Consider the following 10,837-nt stretch of genomic DNA (forward strand, 5'->3'; position numbering starts at 1 on the left):
TTTTGGTTACCTCCTAGCCCTAAGCCACTAAATACGCTAATCAGTTACACTATTTTCTTTCTCTCTCTACTTTGATACATCTCATTCTCTTCCCCATCCCATTAAATTTTCCGATCTCCTCCTCCTTCTACCGGATTTGTGCAAAGTATGAAAGATTCAAAAGGTAACCAAACACTTTATTGGTGATATTATGTGCAAGTATGAAAGATTCCAAACAGTTTGGGTCTATGTCTTCTATGAATTTGCCGCCGATAAAGGTTCATGTTGAGGAGAATCAAAAGGGTGGAAATTTTGAGGAGCAATTTTCACAGATGACTCTTGGGGTAGTGAAGTAGAAGTATGAGGAAGGAGGATTTGTGGATTTATCTTCGCCGCCTACGGCGACTGTTTTAGTGCCAATGATAGAATGTGTCAATTCCAGATCTTATGCAAATTCCGTGGAATATGAACACTTCAGCATATGAATTGCCGTGGAAAAATAAATTCTTTTCTACAAATTTGTTGAAGTCCTGGAGCACCATTCTGCATTAGTTTTAATCAGATACATACACCTGCAAGTGTTGTATTGTGCCCTCATCAAGACTAAACTCTTCCTTTTGCCCAAAGCCGAGACATATATACGGTGAGTAGTGCATTTGAGTAAATTTTCTAATGGTTGCTGCACATTTTGTTGAGGTTTTGACATTTACTTCTCTTGGTAGTCCATCTGATTTGCCTTCCCCTAATTCAGTTTCTAATCAACTTCATCAATCCAGAGCAATTCCACGTGACATCCACTCCACAACTTTATCTTTCGCGATGAAGAAGAACATTTATTTCAATATATTTCAATGTAATTTCAACGTATTACGTTGTATTTTCATGTATTTCATTGTATTCATTATCCTTTTTTAAAATTATAATTCAATGTATCTCGCTGTATTCCATGTATTTTATTGTATTCTCTGGTTTTTTCATTGTATTTCAATGTATCCCGCTGTATTCTATGTATTTCATCGTATTCACTGTCTCGCTATATGCCATGAATATATTCATAAGTTTTTTTTAATTAATATAATTTATGTATTCAAATGTATTATATAATTCTCTGAAGATTGCTATGTTTATGGGATATTTTTCGGTTGAGAATCTTTTTTATAACTGAAAATACAAAATTTGTGTGTTATAATTGAGTTTGTTGAGTTATATTAGGAGTCTATTATGTTAATTGATTCACTTCCCGTTTTAAAAACAATGTAAGCCCTATTTCACGCCGTGAATACAATAATCTGTCCAGCTGTAATCCCATGTTTCAATCTATGAATACAATCGAATACACTCGAATACAACAACTGATTAGTTGGACTTCCCTGATTCACGCCTATTTTTACTACTGTATTCATGAATACAATAGCTTAAATACATCAAATACAACTTATAACCACATAAAAGGTATCTATAATCCGTAATATAACAAATGATATCTATAGATGACTAATTACTACTAAAAAATAGTGCTTTATGAAAATTTTCCTCATTAAATTATACTTTAAAAAAAATCTTAATGCTACCCTGCATGTGGGCGGCCTCTATTAATACCAGAAAAATAAATTGAAATTGTCAAAGAACAAACCTCTTTAATCACCAGAAGAAGAAAGGATAAAAAAAGGCTGAATACATTCGTGGACACTTAAACTTGCCTCTTTTTTCCACCTAGATACTTCAACTTAATCTTGTTCTCACTGAACACTTCAACTATATTGCATGTGTGTCAATTGAACACATATTTTACATTTCTAAACTAAGTTCAGTGCGTGATTTCCACTCGCCACAAAATAGAAAATCCGGCCAATGAGTAAAAGCCATCAAAATGAAATAAAAATCTGGAAAAAAAAATCGAAAACCTTGACCGGCAAAAAAAGAAACACTACCGGCCTAAATAATGTTTTCTTTGTTACCAAATCTGCAAAATTGATGAAAAATGTTTTCTTCATTAAACACCTCCTTCATCGACTTTTCTGAACTAGCCATGGCTGAACCGGTGGAGTGCCACCACTATATTGGTCAAAATCTGACCGCTGCCGTCAAGCCGACCAACGTCCCGTCCAGGCGACAAGGCGGTGAAAGACGACATGACCTATTCCACATCAAGCATTCTCGATACCCGTCGAGCCAGAAGAAATGATGTTTAGAGGATGACCAAGACAAACATAATGTAAGAGCATCGGACCAAGTAGATAGCAAAGGTCCCATGCCTATATATAGTAAGGGAAAACCTTCGGTTAAAGGGAATCAGGATGGCTTCTCCTTCTCTCCTTACTTCCCTCTTCTACAATCTTCCTAAAAACAAAAGGGAACAATTTTAGCAATCTCCAAAGAACGATATGTAAAACAACCTCCCCCACTGATTAATGGGAGACACAACGGAAGTTTTAATAAGATCGATCGTATCTATTTCATCTTATATACTATTTATCTTGTTAGCACATTGATTTGGAATTTATTATGTTTGATCAAGATTTACCCCTTCACTTTCTTTGATTGATTTGTTCTAAAAGATCCCAATATCTTTTGAGTCAAACAATTTGGCGCCATTTGTGGGAATTTGTTAGTGAAATTCCCTAGTCTCTTCCAGATCAAAGACAAGAAACACGATTACCCACCGAAAAAAAGCGCTAAGCCAAAACCCAACCCTCGCAGGACAAAGGCGCATCATAGAAGGGGAAGGAGAGCCGAGTAGAGTCACCGAGTTTAGAAATCCTCGCCCCATCAACCATCGAAATGCCAAACAAAACGAGCAACGCTACAAACATGCTCTCATTCACCGGTCCATCGGATGGGGGTAAGGAAAGTATCATTTTAACTCACCTTTTGCTCTTTGCTCAAGCAGGAACACAAATGCCGCGCCGGCGAGCAAGCAAAGAAACATCTCATCTAAAGAATGAGAAACTACTACAAGACAACCGATATACCGCCCGCCGGTGACACCTCCAAGCCGGAAGGCAGGAATAAGACAAGGAAACTACCATGTGTGCACAGAGCGAACATTAGCGAAACAACAATGTTTTGTACTCTCCGACATTACACTCTCTGATGCAAACAATGTCAAACGAACTAGGACTCCCCCAGAGGATTTCTGATTCTCCAAAAACTGGGACTGGCGACAGGTTACTATTTCGATAAGTTCGAAATAACACCCTTTAAGGCCAAGGTCCTTCGCCAAAAAGAAGAGCTCGACCTCGATTGAACGACGACGGGTTACTCTTTCGATAAAGTTTGAAATAACACCCTTTAAGGCCAAGGGCCTTCGCCAAAAAGAAGAGTTTGACCTCGATCGAACGACGACGGATTACTATTTCAATAAGTTTGAAATAACACCCTTTAAGGCCAAGGGCCTTCGAAAAAAGAAGAGTTCGACCTCGATCGAACGACGACAGGTTACTATTTCAATAAGTTTGAAATAACACCCTTCAAGGCCAAGGGCCTTCGTCAAAAAGAAGAGTTCGACCTCGATCGAATGACGATGAGTTACTATTTCGATAAGTTCGAAATAAGACCCATTAAGACCAAGGGAATTTGCCAAAAAGAAGAGTTCGACCTCGATTGAACGACAAAAGGTTACTATTTCGATAAGCTCGAAATAACACCCTTTAAGGCCAAGGGCCTTCGCCAAAATGAAGAGTTCGACCTCGATCGAATGATGACGGGTTACTATTTTGATAAGTTTGAAATAACACCCTCTAAGGTCAAGGGCCTTCGCCAAAAAGAAGAGTTCAACCTCGATCGAACGACGACAGGTTACTATTACGATAAAGTTCGAAATAACACCCTTTAAGGCCAATGGCCTTCACAAAAAAGAAGTGTTCGACCTCGATCGAATGACGACGGGTTACTATTTCGATAAGTACAAAATAACACCCTTTAAGGCCAAGGGCCTTCGCCAAAAATAAGAGTTTCACCTCGATCAAACGACGACGAGTTACTATTTTAATAAGTTCGAAATAACATCCTTTAAGGCCAAGGGCCTTCGCTAAGAAGAAGAGTTCGGCCTTGATCGAATGACGACGGGTTACAATTTCGATAAGTTCGAAATAACACCCTTTAAGGCCAAGGGCCTTTGCCAAAAAGTAAAGTTCGACCTCGATGGAACGACGACGAGTTACTATTTTGGTAAGTTCAAATTAACACCCTTTAAGGCCAAGGGCCTTCGCCAAAATGAAGAATTCGACCTCGATTGAAGGACGATAAGTTACTATTTCTATAAGTTCGAAATAACATCCTTTAAGGCCAAGGGTCTTCGCCAAAAAGAAGAGTTCAACCTCAATCGAACGACGACGGGTTACTATTTTGGTAAGTTCTAAATAACACTCTTTAAGGCCAAGTTCCTTCGCAAAAAAGAAGATTTCGACCTCAATAAAACGACGACATGTTACTATTTTGATAAGTTCAAAATAACACCCTTTAAGGCCAAGGGCCTTCGCCAAGAAGAAGAGTTCGACCTCCATCGAATGATGACGGGTTACTATTTCGATAAGTTCGAAATAACACCCTTTAAGGCCAAGGGCCTTCGACAAAAAGAAGAGTTCGACTTCAATCGAACGACGACGGGTTACTTCTTCGATAAGTTCGAAATAACACCATTTAAGGCCAAGGGCCTTCGCCAAAAAGAAGAGTTCGACCTCGATCGAACAACGACGGGTTACTATTTCGATAAAGTTCGAAATAACACCCTTTAAGGCCAAGGGCCTTTGCCAAAAAGAAGAGTTCATCTTCGATCGAATGACTATGGGTTACTATTTTGATAAGTTCGAAATAACACTCTTTAAGGCCAAGGGCCTTCGCCAAGAAAAAGAGTTCGACCTCGATCAAACAACGACGGGTTACTATTTCGATAAGTTCGAAATAACACCCTTTATGGCCAAGGGCCTTCTCCAAAAAGAAGAGTTCGACCTCGATCGAACAACGACGAGTTACTATTTCGATAAGTTCGAAATAACACCCTTTAAGGCCAAGTTCCTTCGCTAAAAAGAAGATTTCGACCACGATCGAACGATGACGGGTTACTATTTCGATAAGTTTGAAATAAGACCCTTTAAGGCAAGGGGCCTTCGCCAAAAAGAAGAGTTCGACTTCGATCGAACGATGACGGGTTACTATTTCGATAATTCCGAAATAACACCCTTTAAAGCTAAGGGCCTTTGACAAAAAGAAGAGTTCAACCTCGATCAAACGATGACGGGCCACCGTTTCGATAAGTTCGAAATAACACCCTTTAAGGCCAAGGTCCTTCGCCAAAAAGAAGAGTTCGACCTCGATCGAACGACGACGGGTTACTATTTCGACAAGTTCAAAATAACACCCTTTAAGGCTGAGGGCCTTCACCAAAAAGAAGAGTTCGACCTCGATTGAACGACGACGGGTTACTATTTCGATAATTTCGAAATAACACCCTTTAAGGCTAAGGTCCTTCTTCAAGAAGAAGAGTTCGACCTCGATCGAACGATGACGGGTTACTATTTCTATAAGTCCGAAATAACACCCTTTAAGGCGAAGGGCCTTCGCTAAAAAGAAGAGTTCGACCTCGATCAAACAATGACGGGCTACTGTTTCGATAAGTTCGAAGTAACACCCTTTAAGTACAAGGGCCTACGCCAAAAAGAAGAGTTCGACCTCGATCGAACGACGACGGGTTACTATTTCGATAAGTTCGAAATAAAACCCTTTAAGGCCAAGGGCCTTCGCCAAAAAGAAGAGTTCGACCTTGATCGAACGACGACGGATTACTATTTTGATAAAGTTTGACATAACACCCTTTAAGGCCAAGGGCCTTCGCAAAAAAAAAAGTTCGACCTCGATCGAACGATGACGGGTTACTATTTCGATAAGTTCGATATAACACCCTTTAAGGCCAAGGGCATTCGTCAAAAAGAAGAGTTTCACCTCGATCGAACGATGATGGGTTACAATTTTTATAAGTTCGAAATAACTCCCTTTAAGGCCAAGGGCCTTCGTCAAAAAGAAGAGTTTCACCTCGATCGAACGATGATGGGTTACTATTTTGATAAGTTCAAAATAACACCCTTTAAGGCCAAGGGCCTTCACTAAGAAGAAGGGTTCGGCCTCGATCGAACGACGACGGGTTACTATTTCGATAAGTTCGAAATAAGACCCTTTAAGGCCAATGGCCTTTGCTAAAAAGAAGAGTTCGACCTCGATTGAACAACGCTAGGTTACTATTTTGATAAGTTTGAAATAACATCCTTTAAGGCCAAGGGCCTTCGCCAAAAAAAAAGAGTTTAACCTCGATCGAACGACGATGGGTTACTATGTTGATAAGTTCTAAATAACACCCTTTAAGGCCCAGGGCCTTCGCCGTGAAGAAGAGTTTGACCTCGATCGAACGATGACATGTTACTATTTTGATAAGTTCAAAATACACCCTTTAAAGCCAAGGGCCTTCGCCAAGAAGAAGAGTTCGACCTCGATCGAACGATGACGGGTTACTATTTTGATAAGTTCGAAATAACACCCTTTAAGGCCAAGGGCCTTTGACAAAAAGAAGAGTTCGACCTCGATGAAACGACGACGGGTTACTTCTTCGATAAGTTCAACATAACACCCTTTAAGGCCAAGGTCCTTCGCCAAAAAGAAGAGTTCGACCTCGATCGAACGACGACAGGTTACTATTTCGATAAAGTTTGAAATAACACCCTTTAAGGCCAAGGTCCTTCGCCAAAAAGAAGAGTTCGACCTCAATCGAATGATGACAAATTACTATTTTGATAAGTTCGAAATAACACCCTTTAAGGCCAAGTGCCTTCGCCAAGAAGAAGAGTTTGACCTCGATCGAACGACGATGGGTTAATATTTCGATAAGTTTGAAATAACACCCTTTATGGCCAAGGGCCTTCGCCAAGAAGAAGAGTTCGGCGTTGATCGAACGACGACGGGTTACCATTTCGATAAGTTCGAAATAACACCCTATAAGGCTAATGTCCTTCGCTAAAAAGAAGATTTCGACCTCGATCGAACGACGACAAGTTAATATTTCGATAATTTTGAAATAACACCCTTTACGGCTAAGGGCCTTTGCCAAAAAGAAGAGTTCGACCTCGATCGAATGATAACAGGTTACTATTTTGATAAGTTCGAAATAACACCCTTTAAGGCCAAGGAACTTTGCCAAAAAGAAGAGCTCGACCTCGATCGAACGACGATGGGTTACTATTTCGATAAGTTCAGAATTACACCCTTTAAGGCCAAGGGCTTTCACCCAGAAGAAGAGTTCGACCTCGATCGAACGACGATAGGTTACTATTTCGATAAGTTCGAAATAACACCCTTTAAGGACAAGGGCCTTTGCCAAGAAGAAGAGTTCGACGTCGATCGAATGATGAGGACATGTTACTATTTCAATAAGTTCGAAATAACACCCTTTAAGGCCAAGGGCCTTTGCCAAAAAGAAGAGTTCGACCTCGATTGAATGACGACGGTTTACTATTTCGATATGTTCGAAATAACACCCTTTAAGGCATATGGCCTTTGCCAAAATGAAGAGTTCAACCTCGATCGAACGACGGGTTACTATTTTGAAAAGCTCGAAATAACACCCTTTAAGGCCAAGGCCTTCGTCAAAAAGAAGAAGTTCGACCTTAATCAAACAACGACGGGTCGATATTTCGACAAAAGTTCGAAATCACACCTTTAAGGCCACGAGCCTTTGCCAAAGGGAAAAGTTTAAAATATATCTAAGGGCAAGGGCCGTTAGTAAACAAAAAGGGAAGAAAAGACCGGGACTCGCCATACGGGAATCCATCCCGCGCCAAAGTCACAAAAAAGCGAAAACATAAAGCACGGGGTATATAACAACGAAACAATTCTTTTTTATACAAGGTCACCGCGCTAAAGGTCGCAAATTACATACGACCCAAGGCAACAATATAAAAAGAGAAAGGAACAACGACAATCGACGATGAATATAAAAAAACTAACATATAACAAACTATGACAACATTCTTTCACTCGGCGTCATCACCGCCACTATCATCTCCAGGAAGCTCTCCCTCATCATCTGCACCCTCTTTGACCTCCGGAGTCGTAGAGTCATAACCACAGTTGACACGGGCCTCCCGCGCCTTTGCTCATACTTCTTCATATGCGGCCTCAGTAATATTGCCCACCTCCCACAGACTCTTGTATATATCCCACTGAGCTTCAGCATGAACCCAATGCTCATGTAGGCAAGTAGGGAATAGTGGCAGAGGAAGACTCCATCTGAGCCAACAGTCGCTCTTTTTCAGCCTCAAGAGCGGTGGCCCGATCTCCTAAAGTCGAAGCTTCCCGATCGATCTAACTAATGCGCTCCTCGAGCCTCGCCTCCATTAGCGTTTCCGTCGCTCTCTCCGAATCCTACTCAGACTAGTGGACGCGGATAGTATTCTCTAGAGCCGCCGCCCTTCTGAAGCCGCAGACCAGGCACTCTCAATACTCTCCAGCCCAACAAACTTTCTCTCTAACTCGGTCATCTTTCTCATCCACTCTGCACTCATCGCCTTGACCTTGATAAGGTTCTGGTCCATTTTGGCTTGCATTGACCTCAGCCTTCTCTGCAGATAGTTACACTCTGCAGCCACCCCTTTCCCACCTCGAGCTCTTCATCCTTCGAGTGAAGCTGTTCTTCGAGCACACTGTTCCTGCGAATGGCCTCCATTAACTGCTGATCTCTCTTCTCCAATTCCTCGCTGAGGGATCAGGCACCAGGATTCTCCCTCAGTCGCTCGTGCATCTCACGACACTTGTTGTGATTACATCGATACTTTTCCAACATCTTCAAGAAAAGCTTGGCCCGAATGTCGGTCCTATGCATACTCTCCACTTCCACCATGTACGTCTAAAAAATAAGAAGATAGGTTAAAGCCATATCAACAAGAAAAATGGGAGAAGTATAAAAGAAAAGTTCAACGTACCCTTAAACCTATAACATACACCTCATTCATCATATCGACATCAGGAACATTCTGGAGAGCCTCGTTCTCGGCAGCAGAACACAAAATGTTGAACTGTGGCACTAGATCCTCCGTGTCACACAGGAGATTAACATCCGAAAAAATCTCAAGAATACGAGTTGGCCCTCCTGCACGAACTACCGAGTGGGTAATACCCTCCCCAAACATCCTAACATTATCAGGATCGAGGTCCGACTCGGATTCATAATCGTCGACCACCACGCCTTTTCTTCTTTCTGCAGCTGAGTATGAAGCACGACCAAGTACGGAGGATGAGGGTACGTCCAAAACTACAATGACAGCCTCGAAAATCTAGCCCCCCGTCACAGCAGGTTGCTGATCAACAACAACAGCAGTAATCTCCATCGACATGGCAGATACGAGAGCTGTCTCCATCTCTACGGGCAGAGCGGTATCAACCACCATCCCAAATTCTGTCAAAGGAGAGTCGACCAGGTGAATTACAGTCGGAGGGGCTGCCTTGAATTCCACTCGCCACCTCTTAGACGACCCTTCTTCTTACTCAGCGTAGAGAGACTCACCCGTCTAACGAGCAACATGAGTCAGGACCTCAGTTTGAGAAGTGGCCTCCGCAGGAATAACCACAACCACCGACTCGACTGAAGCAATCCTCGATGAAAGTCGAGCGACAGGTACTGCAACGGGGCGAGCAGACAAGGTCGGCTGACAAAAAGCCAATGGAGGAGCCCTCGCTCTCCGCACACTCTCCTTAGCATCGGCAAACAGCGCATGAGAAACTAAGTAAAAAAAGAGGAAAAATAGCAAACAAAAATGATAACTCGCATGTAAGGGGTATGCGTCCAAATTTTTCATAAAAGGCCGACCATGTGCGAACCCCCGCCATATTGGGAAGGATAGCGCTCACCCAGTCGCAGATACCTTTGCAGATGGATGGGGCAATTTCTCGGCTACGGAGACATAACAAGGTTTAGTACTGTAACAGAAAGTGGTCGGATATATCTCCGACTAAAAACATAAAAATCTTACGTGCAAAGTTCCACTTATAAGGGAACCCCATTAGATCCGCCACAATGTGCTCGGTCCGCACATAGAAATAATTCTCGTAGAAACTACGGTTAGCCTTGTCATCCATTTTCACCACCAGACGCTTCAACCCCCGAGGGCGAATGTGAAGCATCATGCCACAAATAAGCTGAAGGGCGAAGATATTGAGCATGTGATCCAAAGTGTCCTCACGGCCGGCGAGTTCCGCAAACTTGAGCAATATAAGGAACAACTTGCATAGGTACGGCAAAAGTTGGGCGAGGCACAAAAATCTACCACCAGGAGAGAGAGAGGAAGTGTGTATCCAATAAGAAAAGGGTAGGCATAAAACACGCAGTACCCAGGACGGTCAAAATGAACTATATCGTTCCCTATTGCCGGTCACATGTCAACGTAACCAGGGATCCCCCACCTAGCTTTCAACTCTGCAATGTCTTCCTCTCTCATAACAGAAGGGATAGGTTCCGGCTCTGCCCTGGCGCGACTGCTGAAGTCAGTCAATTCTCTCCCAGGACGAGGCAAAATCTCAACCAACGATGAGACCTCCTCATCTTCCACCACTTCTACCCCTCCAGTGGCCTGAGCAACATTTTTCGGTGCCGGAATTGTGACAGGGAGATCGGTGCGAGAGGAATCACCAGCCATTTTCTCAAGATGGTGTGGCAAAAAGGAAACGAAAAGAAAGAATGAAAGTTTTTAGTTAACTGAGGGCAAACGAAAACTCGGAGTATCAGGAAGAAAATATATCTGCTGAATTCTTTCAAGCAAAAGGCAAAGAAGTGTGTCAATCGAATGATGAGTTCCTTCTATTTATAAGAGACATAAAT

Source organism: Nicotiana tabacum, chromosome 16 (genome assembly GCF_000715075.1).
Source record: "Nicotiana tabacum cultivar K326 chromosome 16, ASM71507v2, whole genome shotgun sequence".
Taxonomy (NCBI): Eukaryota; Viridiplantae; Streptophyta; class Magnoliopsida; order Solanales; family Solanaceae; genus Nicotiana; species Nicotiana tabacum.